At 54.9% G+C, this 14287-nt stretch overlaps 1 protein-coding gene across 9 annotated transcripts in view; it reads left to right on the top strand.

Moving 5' to 3' along the window:
* Nucleotides 1-5097: 5097 nt before the first annotated feature.
* Nucleotides 5098-14287, top strand: part of LYPD6B (LY6/PLAUR domain containing 6B) — a 166972-nt gene continuing 157782 nt past the window's right edge. For 6 of the 9 annotated variants that reach the window (XM_077861664.1, XM_077861669.1, XM_077861668.1 and 3 more), the window contains exon 1: nucleotides 5702-5831. The gene's annotated coding sequence lies outside the window, so the exon portion shown is untranslated. Of the gene's footprint in view, nucleotides 5271-5701; nucleotides 5832-14287 lie in introns of those variants that run through there. The other 3 variants (XM_077861654.1, XM_077861674.1, XM_077861670.1) reach the window with 3 other exon arrangements.

Here is a 14287-nt window from a genome sequence, read left to right on the forward strand (position 1 = left end):
AAGATCATCTTTTGGGAAGGGTTGGCACGTTTGTGCTTCTGTTTAAGTCCTGGGTTATTAGGGGATGCCTGGGTGGCTCATGGGTTTAGCACCTGCCTTCAGCCCAGGGCGCGATCCTGGAGTCCCGGGATAGAGTCCCACGTCGGGCTCCTGCATGGAGCCTGCTTCTCCCTCTGCCTGTCTCTCTCTCTCATGAATGAATAAATAAAAAAATTTTTAAAGTCCCGGGTTATTAGTGTTAATGTACAGGTGTGAAGGCCAAGAGAGGCTGTCACGGTGTGGAGCCTCCGGCGAGGAAAGACAGGCGGGTGCAGGATGACTTCCCTGCCCGGGGGAGCCTTCTGGGCCTGGGCCGCAGGTGCTGTGTGTGTAAAATCTTTTTCTCCTTCGTGCTTCGCTGAATGTTGCAGGAGAGCCAGGCGGTAAACTGCTTTAATCAATTAAAAATGGAAAGGATGGGGGCCAATAAACGCTCTGTAAGTGGATTGAGGGCGCAGCAAATGATGTGCTTTTATGAGGTCTTCTCCATCCTCCTCAAAGTCCTTATTCTCCAAGGAGCTCGGAAGAGGCAGTTTCCCGTTCGAGGTGCCTTGGGTACAACTTTAAATGCGGGTGGAACTGAGGCCGAAGCAGGTGCGCTCGCGGGGAGGACCCGGCTGCAGAGCGGATTTCAGGATCAAGGGGAAGAGCCGGGCTCCTGGGGGGGCTCCCGCTCGGCTGTGCCCTGGCAGCGGGCCTCGGGGTGCTGCCTGGGAGGACGTCGGCGGGGTTGCAGGTGCATCGTGGGACTGGCCGGCGCGGGTGAGCCGGCGGTGGGGTGCGGGCTCCCCTGCGAGGCCCCAGCCGTGGGCCTCCCTCCTCCCGGGGGGTTGGCGGCCCGAGCACCCCGAGCACCCCGAGCACCGTGCAGGGACTCCCGGCTGGGCCCCGGGGCCGGGCTGCAGAGGGGCCGGGGGCGAGCGGCTCTGCACGGAACCCCAGCAGGCGGCGCAGATGCCCCCGGGGCCCGGACGCAGCGCCCTTCTCGGGGTGCAGGGACCCCAGCTGCCCGCAACCCCCCGACCCCAGCTGCCCGCAACCCCACGACCCCTGCTGTCCGCACCCCCCCGACCCCAGGTGCCCGCACCCCCTCGACCCCAGGTGCCCGCACCCCCCGACCCCAGCTGCCCGCAACCCCCCGACCCCAGCTGCCCGCACCCCCCCGAACCCTGCTGTCCGCACCCCCCCGACCCCAGGTGCCCGCACCCCCTCGACCCTTGCTGTCCGCACCCCCCGACCCCAGCTGCCCGCACCCCCCGACCCCAGCGGCCCGCAACCCCCCGACCCCAGCTGCCCGCAACCCCCCGACCCCAGCTGCCCGCACCCCCCGACCCCTGCTGTCCGCACCCCCCGACCCTAGGTGCCCGCACCCCCCGACCCCAGCTGCCCGCACCCCCGACCCCTGCTGTCCGCACCCCCCGACCCCAGCTGCCCGCAACCCCCCGACCCCAGCTGCCCGCACCCCCCGACCCCAGCTGCCCGCAACCCCCCGACCCCAGCTGCCCGCAACCCCCCGACCCCAGCTGCCCGCACCCCCCGACCCCTGCTGTCCGCACCCCCCGACCCTAGGTGCCCGCACCCCCCGACCCCAGCTGCCCGCACCCCCCGACCCCAGCTGCCCGCACCCCCGACCCCTGCTGTCCGCATCCCTCCGACCCCTGCTGCCCGCACCCCAGCCCCGAGCCCGGCCTCTGCTGCCCTGCAGCGCCCCTTCCGTGACACGCATGCAGAGGGGAAGCCCCCCCTCCCCCCGGGCTCCGGCTCCGCAAGGGCGCTGCGGGGTCGTGGGGGGCTGACGCCCCTGCGGAGGGAGGCTTCTCGGCCGGCCCCCCACTGCCTGCTCTTCGGGGCGGCTGGAGGGTCAGGTGACAGGTGGTGCGCAGGCTCCTCTGAACCTGCCACCTCGGGGTGGGGGCGGCTGCCTTGGGCCTAGGGCGCGACCCGGGGTCCCCGCGGGGAGCCCGCTTCCTCCTCTGCGGTGTCTCTGCCTGTCTCGTGAATAAATAAATAAAATCCAAAAAAAAAGAAGAAAAAGGAAAGTGCCACCTAAATGGATGTTATGTGAAAAGGCTAAAATCAACGGAGTAAATCTGAGAAATTTGAGCCATCCCATTGGCTTTATCCAGGATTCCTGAAGCCGAACGAGCGCGGGGGGTGGGGGGGGGGCCGGGAGGGGGGGAGGCTGGGGTGGGGGAGTGGGGGGTGGGAGGGAGCAGCCCCCCGGGGTGCAAGGCCTCGGGCAGGAGGGATGCGGCTAGGCCAGGCCACCCTCCCGTGGGGGCGGGGGTGGTGGTGGTGGTGGTGGATGGAGGAGGGGAGGGTGGAGAGAGGTGGGGGGGGTGGATGGAGGGGGGATGGATGGAGGGTGGAGGGAGGGGGGTGGATGGAGGGGGGTGGGGGGGGAGGCCTGGGCCCTTGGTTAAGAAATCACAGCCCAGGCACCTGGGGGCTCAGCGGTTGAGCGTCTGCCTTGGGCTCAGGGTGTGACCCCGGGGTCCTGGGATCGAGTCCTGCATGGGGCTCCCCGCAGGGAGTCTGCTTCCCTCTGCCTGGGTCTCGGCCTCTCTCTGGGTGTCTCTATGAATAAATAAATAAAATCTTAAAAAAAAAAAAAAAAGAAATCATACCCCCCTGAAATCAGAGCTCAGAAGAGACCTAACTAAGCACCAGCACTGTGCCAGGCGTAAGGAAGCAGCCCGCTGAAGGTTGTCCTGTATTCCTCCCAGCTCCTGTGGCCACGAGATATTGTCTTCGTTTTATAGATGAGTAAACCGGGGCTCGGAGAGATTAATGTCCTTTGTTAAGTGGTGGCTGGATTTGAACCCAAACAGTCTGATAACAAAGCCAGTGAACTTAGAATTCCGGGTAACTTAATAAAGTGATGATCAGATTTGCCTTCCTGAACTCATGGCCGTTTCCGACCTTAGTATTGCTGGCCCCTTCCCTGCATCCCCCCATATTTAGTTATGATTAACTGAGCAGCTACTATGTACCAGGAACTATCCTAGGGCCTTTACATCTATTGTTTCATTGAAAAATGTGCTCAGGAAACGATGTACAGTGTTAATGCACGGACTGAGCCCTACGCAAAGGTAGGAAAAGAGGGTAAAGACTATCCCGAGGCTCAGAGACTCTTTTTTTTTTTTTTTTTTGGTTTTCCTTTGGATGATTTCTCTTCCACTATATGATCACAGAACAAGAGATAGAGAAAAAACTGAAGATTTCTTAGTTCAAATATCACTTTCCTAGGGACTGGTAGAGAAGAGTAACACGCATGGTCATTTGCAGGCGTTAATTTATTCTAGATCCTTCAAAAAGCCTGTCAATGGTTTTGTCCTATTTCCGGCGTGTCTTCAGACATTAGCTGGCTCTCGGCGCCACCCGTCTGAGCCCCATGAAAGATAGTGAAAGAACCATTTATTGAGCAGGTGCTTAGTGCGTGGCGCTGTGCTCAAGCATCTCCTATGCATTATTTCACTTAACCTCATGATGGTACCAGGCCTTCATGTTTCAGGTAAACCCTTTCAGGCAGGCAAAGAAACTCCAGCAGAGATCTTGCCTGATTTCATGCTCGCAGGTGTCCCAAGTGGGGGAAATGCACAGTTAGACAATTAGGGGAAGTGCCCAGGGCTACAGCAAGCCCTGGGAGGGCTGGGGTGGGGTGGGGGGTTGGGAGAGAGAGAGAGAGAATGAATGAATGTCAGGGCAGAACTTGTGCCTTCCTGATGAAGATTCCCAGGCCCGTTTGGGTGGCATCACTTACCAGACTGGCTCAGCCAAGATCACACGCAGAGTGGGAGGATCCTAAATCACAGGGGATCACATGCTCCGCCGACTGAAACCGGCCACACACAAGAAGGGCCCGGCCCACTTTGTGTAGATGAGAATTGGAGGGGCCCCCGAGCCCAGCCCGTGTGCTGGTTCCATGGCTGTCCCGATGGCAGGACCCTTCACAGCCCCACCCTGGGACCCAGCCTCCCCGCCTACCACGTAGGGGATACGGCTGGAGGAGGGCACACCTAGGCGGGGCGTTCTCTGTGACTTTTTGCCAGGTTGGCCTTGCCCAGTGTGAAGCCACCAACCAGGCCACACCACATCTGAAACGCCCATCTGTGCAGGGCTTGCTGATAAGGCAGGATGGGGTGGGGGTCCAGGCCCTAAATGAGCCTATTGGGGCAGGGCTGGAGCCGGCCACTTGGCCATGACCTCACCTTAGCAGACAGCCTCTGATTGTGGCCTTTGAGGCTTAATAGACCGTCGTGGAAGTGGACTGACATAGTTCTCAGTACGAATGTTCTCCACGCAATTTTACAGTTACACGGTGTTTCCTGTAGCGCGCTTATAATGGATTTCTTTAATGAATCTTGAAATTAATGTATGAGTAGCAGCATCACACATCATTGTGCGTGTGTGTATACGGGCGTGTTAAAGCATTCATTTGTTCGATGGAAAGAACATACACTTTGTACGTAGCCTATTTTGATACATCTTTTTTTAATGGATTTTATTTTATTTATTTTACATAATAACCTCTATACCGAACACAGGGCTCAAACTCACAAACCTGAGATAAAGGCTCGCATGTTCTACTGACTGAGCCAACCAGGTGCGCCGCAACCCTTTTGTTTTGTTTTCACATTTTTTTCCCCAACCATCAAGGCCTCAGTACGTGTGGGTGGCTCATAGGACACTAGCCCTCAGAGAGGCCTGGAAAGACGGACTAGAGATCTCAGCAGGGGGCCAAATCCAATCCCCCTTTCCCTGGAAGGTCTTTTTTTAAAAAAATATTTTATTTATTGATTCATGAGAGACAGAGAGAGAGAGAGAGAGAGGCAGAGACCCAGGCAGAGGGAGAAGGGTCCCTGCGGGGGCCCGATGCAGGACTGGACCCCGGGACCCCGGGTCACGCCCTGGGCTGCAGGCGGCGCTAAGCCGCTGGGCCCCGGGCAGCCCTTCCGTGGGGGTCCTATTCCCGCCTCGGGGCCCAGCAGCACCTCGGACGCCCCAGGCTCGGCTCTGCTACCCGCGGCGGGATCCGGGATCCGGGATCCGGGATCCGGGATCCGGGACCCGGGCGGGTCTTACCCACTGGGCTGTGTGCACAGGTGCCAGCTGGCGGGACAGCCTTGTATTCGGGGTACCCCTGCCCGTGACGTCGTGGGCAGGCAGCGGTTTGCCGGACGGCTTAGGGGATGCCCGGGGGTGCGGCGTCCCCCCAGCCAGCTGCGCAGGTGCGGGCGGCCCCGGGCCTGCAGGGACTCAGGCTCGAGCGCGGGCCCGGGCGTCAGGGGGTGCGGGCTCGGCGGGCTCGGCGGGGGCTCCTCCGCTCGCCTCCGGAGCGGCTCGTTTTACCGAAGGGTTGGGGTCGTCGGAGGCGCGGGGGCGCGGCGGGGGCGTGGGGAGGGGCCGCTCCCCCGGGGCCGGGCGGCCGCACCTGCGCGCGCGGCCCAAGCGCTGTCACCCGGCTCCGCGCCGCCTCTCGGGCTGCACCCCTCCCCCAGGGGGCTGTCCTCCCCGCGGTCCGCCGCCGGTCGCTGGCTGGGCCGACGGCAGCTCGCCCGCCCCCCTGCGACCCGGGAGGACCCCCAGGTGCCCAGGGGCCCCACCTGTCCCGGCCGGTCGGTGCGCGCCCCAGGTGCTCGGCGGGGAGGAGCCGCCCCCGTGGGCCCCGCCCCGCGCGGCCGCAGCTCGGACCCAGGCGGGGAGCGGGAGCCGGAGCGGGAGCCGGAGCCTGGCGGGAGCCGGAGCGGGAGCCGGGGCCGGGCGGGGGCGCCCACAGGCCGGCGGCGCAGGTGAGCGGGGTCCGCGGGCGCAACACCTGGGCACGTCTGCACCGGGCGGGGCTCCTGCGTGGCCAGGGCGCCGCCGAGCACGGCTGGCGTGGGGCTGGCGGGGCGGGGGCGCTGCGGAGAGCGCGGGGCGGCGGGGGAGGGGGTCCGGGCGGGGCTGCGAGGGCTGCGGGGGTCCGAGCGGGACTGTGTGTGTGTGTGTGTGTCCGGGTAGGGGGGTGTCGGGGCGGCGGGACTGCAGGGGGGGCTCTGGGCGTGGGGGGGGGTGTCCGGGCGGGGCTGCGAGGGTCCGGGAGGCGGGAGCGGAGGGCAGCTCCCTGTGCGCCCGCGGCTCTGCACTGGGTCGAAGCTGGGTCTTCCAGGCTCCGCACCCCTCCCGGCCCCGCCCCCCGGACTCCGCACCCCTCCTGGCCACGCCCCTACCGGCCCCGCCCACCCGCCTCCAGGCCCCGCCCCCTCCTGGCCCCGCCCCCTCCGGACTCCGCACCCCCTGGCCCCGCCCCTACCGGCCCCGCCCATCCGCCCAAGGCCCCGCCCCCTCCTGGCCCCGCCCCCTCCGGACTCCGCACCCCTGGCCCCGCCCCTACCGGCCCCGCCCATCCGCCCAAGGCCCCGCCCCCTACAGGCCCCGCCCCATCCAGGCCCCGCCCCCTACAGGCCCCGCCCCCCGCACTGCTGCTGCGGAGGCCACGGGCGCAGGCGGCGGGGCCCGGGCTGGGGGCGGGGTCGCTCGGAGGCTGGAGGGCGGCGGCCTGTGCCCCGGGGCGCGGGGCGGGCTTGGGGGCGCCTCCACCCGCCAGAGCCAGCGGCCCGAGGGGGAGCGGGGAAAGCCCTCGAGCGCCGCCCAAATTCTAGTTCCCAGCCGCGTGGCCTTGCGCCGCGTGACCTCGCGGATGCTCAGTTTCCCCGAAGGCAAAATGGGCATTTTTTTTAAAAAAAGATTTTATTTACTTATTCATGAGACACAGAGAGAAGCTGAGACCCAGGCAGAGGGAGAAGCAGGCTCCCTGCAGGGAGCCCGACGCGGGACTCGATCCCGTGACCCGGGGTCACTCCCTGGGCTGGAGGCGGCGCTAAACCCCTGAGCCCCCGCGGGCTGCCCCAAAATGGGCATTTTGATCGTTAAAATAGCTTTAAGTTACCTGATGTCCCTAAAGCACACGGCCCAGAGCTGGGGAAGGTCCTGTGCACTTTCCCTGCGTGGTGACACAGCCCTGGTCTCCTCCCAGGGTCTCCGCGCCTCCCAACAGGAGGGGGATCCTCAGAGGCTCAGATGACGCTCCTTGGGGGGAAGCCCGGGGGTGGGGGTTCAGGGCTGCCATTTGTTTTTTTTTTTGTTTTTTTTAAGATTTTATTTATTTATTTTATTTATTTCACGAGAGACACAGAGAGAGAGGCAGAGACAGGCAGAGGGAGCAGCAGGCCCCACGCAAGGAGCCGGACAGGGGACCCGATCCCGTGACCCCGGGTCACGCCCCGGGCCAAGGCAGGTGCTCCACCCCGGAGCCCCCGGGCGTCCCTGGCATTTGTTTTTAAATCACTGACTGGTTCACTGCTAGGCTGCGTGCAGGCTGCTTTAGCTCCTGCTGCCATCCTAGGGGCAGACGATTGACAGGTGCCAGGACACAGGCCCCGCACCCAGGGGTGTCACCGGCCGGCTGGCATCATTCTCCACTGTGTTTGTCAGAGTTCTTTTGAGTTGGGTGTTGGTCCCTTGAGAATCACCTGAATGCAGTATTAGAAATGCAGTGGCTGAAATGAAAAAGGCTGACGGTTGTGGCCTCAGGTATAGCTGCATCCAGGAGCTCATAGGATGAGGTCGTGAGGCTCATTCTCGCTCATATGTATTTTGGGGCTTTTCACCTGCTGTGTTGACTGATTTTTAGTGTGGAGGGTAAATAGTACCGGGACCCTCAAGGTTGTCTGCTCCTTCAGAGAGGGCAGGGGTGGGGGCTCGCTCCTCTTCCAGCTGTATCATCCTCATAGCGTATCTTACCGTTGTAATAGACCAAAGAGGGGCCAAGCCACCTCAGGATATAGGGAGTGGGTGTCCCCAGGAGGAGTGACTACCCAGGAGCCACCAGGGCCCAGGGGATTAGTTCAGCTCAAGTTCAGGTGATGGAGACTGGGGAGGGCCGCTTCCCCCTGAGAAGTGTGTTCTCAGCAGATAAAAATAGGACCCGTCCCCTGCACCCTCTCTGCCCTTGCTCACTGCCACCTAAACCAAGTCCACAGGACGGTGTAGACAACCTGGGCCCCCATTCAAGGTTGTCAGTCATCCGGTCTTTATACTATTTCCCATGTAGTGTAAGGATCTTAACAGCTGTATGTTTCCAATCCTTCTATCTTTCATGTTTATTGTTACTATCATCTCCCTTTTACATATGTTGTAAATAAAACATTGCTGTTATTTTTCTTTAGACCAGGGGTTAGCAGTTTTTTTCTCTAAAAGCCCAGAAAGTAAATATTTTTGGCTTTGAGGCCATATTTGGTCTCTGCTATAGAATTTTTCTTTCTTTCCTTTATAAACAACACTTAAAGAATATAAAAAATTATTCTTAGCTTATAGGTCATATTAAAGGAGACTATGGGCTGGATTTGGTTTGTAAATCATACTTTGCTGACTCCTGCTTTAAATATTCAGTTATCTTTTATAGCAATTAAAAATAAGAAGAAAGATGAATTGCTTTTGACTTTCATTTATTCCATTTCCAGCACTTTTCATGTCTTTGTGTAGATCCAGCTTTTTGACATTATATTACTTCTGCCTGAAAAGCTTCATTTAGCATTTCTCATAGTGTAGGTGTCCTGGCCATGAATTCTCTTAGTTTTTGTTTGTCTATGCCAGTCCTTTTTCTCCTTTATTTTTGAAAGATATTTTTACTGGGTATGGAATTTTGAGTGACAGTTTATTTTTTCTTTAAGCACCTTAAAGATATTGCTTCATTGGCTTCTAACATTGCATGCTACTGACAAGATGTCTTCTATAATCCTTATCTTTGTTCTTTTATACTTAATGTTTTGTTTTTATGCCACTGCATTCAATATTCTTTTTGTCTTTGGTTTAAGCTGTCTTCACGTGCACATGTATGCACATTCTTGGTACTCATCCTGCTTGATTGTTCTTGAGCTTCTTGGACCTGTGGTTTGGTGCCTGTCATTAATTTTAGAAAATTCTCAACAGTTATTTCATAAAATATTTCTTTTGCTCTGTTCTCTTTTCTCCTTCTAAAACTTGATTACACCTAGATTGGAAATTTTAATTTGTTCCACAGCTGTTGAACACTCTTAATTTTTGTTTCATTCTTCCGTTTGTTTCTTCTTGTTTTAGTGTGGATAGTCCTGTTGACCTGTTCTCAAGGTCACTGACTCTTTCCTCCACTGTGTCAAATCTGCTAAGGAATGTTGAAAGCAGTCTGCATTTCTGTTACTCTGTTCAGCTTTTCACGTTTTTCCATTTTATTCTCTCTTAAAGTTCCTATCTTTCTGTTAAAATTTGACGGTTAATCTTTCATGTTGCCCACTCTTTCTTTTAGGATATTTTACAGTTAAAGTTATTTAAAATTTAGTGTCTGATACCTTCAACATCTGTGTTATATCTGAGTTTGGTTCAATTCATTGCCACCATGTGGCAGGGATGTCTTTTTCTTGACTTTTTCTTAAAAATTTTTTTTTTTTTTTTTTTCATGAGAGACAGAGAGAGAGAGGCAGAAGCATAAGCAGAGGGAGAAGCAGGCTTCCTGTGGGGAGCCCGATGTGGGAGGTGATCCCAGGACCCCAGGATCATGACCTGAGCTGAAGGCAGATGCTTAACTACTGAGCCACCCAGGTGCCCCTTTTCTTGCTTCTTGTATTCTCTCTATGTTTTGTTGAGAACTGGACACCCTGTGTAGGACATGGGAGTCTAAAATAAATAGTTCTTATGTCTGGAAATGGGAGTGCCTTACTATTTCTGCTAGACCATGAGTGTGGGGGCTTGATCACTCTAATCAGGATTTGAACTGAATTAGAGGTTTCTTGTTGGTATGGTTCTTCTCCATGCACCACCCACTTCTAGTTCCTCTTGTTATACTTTGAGTTTAGAGTTGGGGCTGGTGTGCTAGAGAATTTTGTCTAATGTCTATCTCAGTGTCAGTCTTAGGTCTTCCTTTAGCCTCACAGTGGTCTGGCTCCATGCTCTTCCACCCTTCCAGCAGTATTCTGTTGTTATTTGCTACTTGATGCCTGTTAGCCAGTGTCCAGGTGCATCTGCCTCAGGTAAATACATGCTTGTCTCCCCTCTTCCTATAGGTGTCTGGTTCTCCTTAGTTTTAGGGCTAGTTTGTTTCCCTGTGACCTCAACTTTCAGTGGATTCAAGAAAGTTCTGGACTTGCCATTTATCTTGTTTTTTATTTGTTGTGAGCATGGGAGTGAGGCTCTTCATTTAAATCCTGAGGCTGTTTCCCTTTCCTCTGTGCTTTATAAAATGCCATTTATACATTTTGTACCTATAAATCAGTGGTTTTCAACTCTGGCCTAAAGAACATTAAACAAAATACAAATTTGGGGCCCCAGTGTTTTAATTGATATATTTGGGGATCCAAGCATGGGTATCTTTTAAATGCTCCACAGGTAATTCTGATGTCTATCTAGGCTGAGAACCCTGGTCTAAGTCTCCCTAACAGTTTTCCCCATCACAGAGATGCTATTCCAGCATAAACCATCAAATAAAATTTGAGGCTGTATACATTCACCCTTGTGACTCCATGGGGTTATTTTCTCCAAATTGTGCCTTCAGGAATAGTTGATTGCCTCTGATCCAGACTGATAGTGTCATAGAATGGGGAGAAAACAGAGTTCATCTCATTTAACTTTCTACTAAAATGAATATCCTCCATGTCAATCTATGGCTTTGGCGCTGCTTGAAGTCTCTCAGGGGCTGCAAACTCTCTGCCGTTCAAAACGATAAACCTCAGCGTGAGATAGTTTTATTTGTTAGAGATGTTTTCCTTCTTTTGAATTGAAATGACTCCTTCTATAATATCTCAAATAATTTGTCTGATTTGCAGCCTCGCAGAGTGTTTTGACAAGTATCTGTGTGCATGATGCAGGACGTGTTCACACGTGCATACACGCGTGCATGTATACACGCTCATACGACAGGCATTTTATGAAACAAAATTTACTGTAAGTCTTGTACCTCTGAATTGATTTTACGACCCACCAACGGGTTGTCTTTTTGCAGTGTGGAAGATGCTTCTCCAGCCCATCTTTCACTAGACAAGCTCTCATTGCAAAGGTTTCAGCACAGCTGTCCTGGTACCTCAGCTTGGCCTGGTGTCATGCTGCTTCCTTTGGCCATGTTTCAGCTTCCCCACTGCTCTGGCCAGTGTCACACACTAGTTGGGCTGCACTGTGTGGCATGTTCTGCAAATCAGTGGCTGCGTGCAGAGACCGGGGCTTCAGGTGGGCAGATCTGTGCAGAGCAGAGGAAGGGCGCCTTGTCTTTTGGTATACACTGTATCCAGCTGTGTGGCCCAACCTCAGTGGGATGGGAACTGCAGCCATCTCTTGAGGAACACTGTTGAGGGCTTTGTGATTGTTATGTGTCCTCCCACTTTTGCCCTATTGATAATGCATTATCCTAATTAGCTATGTGTGTATGTTTATTTTCTGAAAGACGCTGAATGCCGTAGACGTCAAGAAGAAATTAAAAAAAAATTTTTTAAAGATTTTATTTATTCATGAGAGACACAGAGAGTGAGAAAGGCAGAGACCCAGGCAGAGGGAGAAGCAGGCTCCATGCAGGGAGCCTGACGTGGGACTCGATCCCGGGACCCCGGGGTCATGCCCTGGGCTGGAGACAGGCGCTAAACTGCTGAGCCACCCAGAGATCCCCAAGAAGAATATTTCCTTCTTTCTGTCCATGGTGGTCAGCACAACAAAATTAATTTGTTGCAGTAGCTCTAGAAAGCCGTATTCCCAGTCAAGAAACGCTGGCCTTTTAGCACTATTGCTCTGCTGACAGTCGTGCTATCAACTTATCTACTCACGAGCACAGGGCTTGACAGCCATGTGTTTGCTTTGGGAAGTAGATAAGCTGGACGGGTTAGATGAACTTGTCCCCTTAGACAAGTGCCCATGCGTAAGACGCCGTGTCAGGTGCCAGCGAGATGCCTCGTGTTTTACAGCCTGCGGCCTGACCAGGGACACGTGACCTGCAAGGTGGGTGTCCGTGGGTATGCGGTGGGTAGGTGCTCCTGGAGGCCGCAGGGGAAAGGAAGGCCGCACGGGGGGCAGGAAAGACTTGATTTGGGCCTTGGAGGTAAGCATCAGACACATGGAGCGGAAGGTGTTGGGGGGGCATTTGGAGGGAGGAGCGCGCTATTTTAGTAGGCTCCCACGCCTTGCAAAATCCCTGCTGCCTCTGGGAGTGACTTGGATCCGTGGGGCTTGGGAGAACTGTAGGTGGGATGTAGAGGAGGATCTAACTTACGTGATTTCTATAGCGAGGTTGGCCATGCACAGGCGGTAATAGGCGCAGCCCCCAGCCCCATCCCACGCCTCTGCCTCCGGGGCTCTGCCTCTGACCGGGAGGTCGTGTGTGTTCTGGAAGCTCCCTCTCATCCTAGTGAGGCTCAGCTTTCCGGAGGCGAGTTCAGGGCTGGCAGCGTTAGCTTTAGCAACACTGGGGTCTTGCTCTAAAACCCCACGGAAGTCTCCAAGCCGCGATCCATAGCCACTGACCCAACTTTTCCTACTTTCTCTTCTCTGAGGTCTCGTGAGCAGACCTAGTATTAAGAAATGAACTTTCTCGGGGGGCGCCCGGGGGGCTCAGTGGTGGAGCCCCTGCCTCGGGCTCAGGGGGTGACCCCGGGATCCCGGGATCGAGTCCTGCACCGGGCTCCCCGCAGGGAGCCTGCTTCTCCCTCTGCCTGGGTCTCGGCCTCTCTCTGTGTCTCTCATGAATAAATAAATAAAATCTTTAAAAAAGAAACGTGCATTCTCAAAGCGTGCTGCATCTACCACTCTCGGAGACCGACTCCATCCTGAGGCCCTTCTGAGTGTCCTTCTTCATACAAAACAGTGACACCATCAAATACTGCATAAAGGTCAGCGGCTGCCTCACTGGTGTCGCACTGGGGACGTTCGAGGAGCGTGTTCTGTGGTGAAGAACAGGGATGGAAGAATGTTATGGAGAAGACACGGCGGGGAGGGGGGGGTGTTCCGTGTCCTGGGGGGAGGCAGCTCCTCTGATCGCAGCCAGAGGACAGCAGTGAGGCCTGGGGCCCCACCGCCCGGCCTGCACGGGAGGGATCCGGATTGCGGAGAGGCGGGCTCCGCTCTTGCAGTCCCGGGGGCAGAGGCGGCCTCTCTGCTGGGAGGAACCGCGACCTGAAACAGGTGCCATCGAGATGACTCGCTACAGTTCCCTTTTTGCCTCGGCAGCCAGGAAGCGCAGAGCTAAGTGTAAACACACTCAACCACGTGAGGACTTTATTTCAAGTCCTAAGTAAAAAGATTTCCCATCTGAAATTAGACGATTTCACCTTTTTCGAAAGAGTATCTTTTCGTTTTTTTTTTTTTTTTACTACCAGGGTGATACATGTTCATTGTAGAAAATGTGGAAAAGGACAGATTGCCCCCGCCAATCAGCTGTTTTCCCGCCACACAGATAGTCACATTGAACCATTCTCGTTTCTTCTGAGCATGTTTGTCTATATATGTGCGTATCTATATATGTTTACAAAAATGAAATGATCCCTTTCAACTGTATTAAAACTCTTTTTTTAAAGCTTGACCTTTAAAATCATTTTCCATGTCATCATATATTCCTGTACAACATTATTTTTATTTTTTATGCATTTTTAATTTTTAAAAAAATTTATTCATGAGAGACAGAGAGAGAGAGAGGCAGAGACCCAGGCAGAGGGAGAAGCAGGATCCACGCAGGGAGCCCGATGCAGGACTCAATCCCCGGGGTCATGCTCTGAGCTGAAGGCAGATGCTCAACTGCTGAGCCCCCCAGCCGTCCCCACAACATTATTTTTAATGGCCAACGTATTTCCTCATGAGGCTGTACCTTGCACGTTTAGCTTGAACTCAGTTTTTTACTATTATAGACAACTCTTGTCGTGTGCATTCTTGTAGCTAAATCTCTGTGCAGATCCGCAATGATTTCCTTAGAATAGAAATTCTAGAAGTGACACAATTAAATACCTAAAATAATGAAATAATATTTTTAAGGCTCTAGCTTTATATTCCCGTCTTGCCTCCAGAAAACATAAACTAATCTATTTTATCACCTAAACTCTTGAGAGTGCCTCTTCCCCCAGCCACCTCCAGGACTGGGATCATGATTTGTTAAAATCTGTATTAGGCAGCAGCATGACTGGCTTTGGGCCAGGTGTGGAGGATTTATGAGGACCCCATGAAGCAATTATGGATCTGGACAAAATGAACAGAGACAGCCTTTAAA

The sequence above is a fragment of the Canis aureus genome, chromosome 20 (assembly GCF_053574225.1).
Source record: "Canis aureus isolate CA01 chromosome 20, VMU_Caureus_v.1.0, whole genome shotgun sequence".
In the NCBI taxonomy this organism is placed as follows: Eukaryota; Metazoa; Chordata; class Mammalia; order Carnivora; family Canidae; genus Canis; species Canis aureus.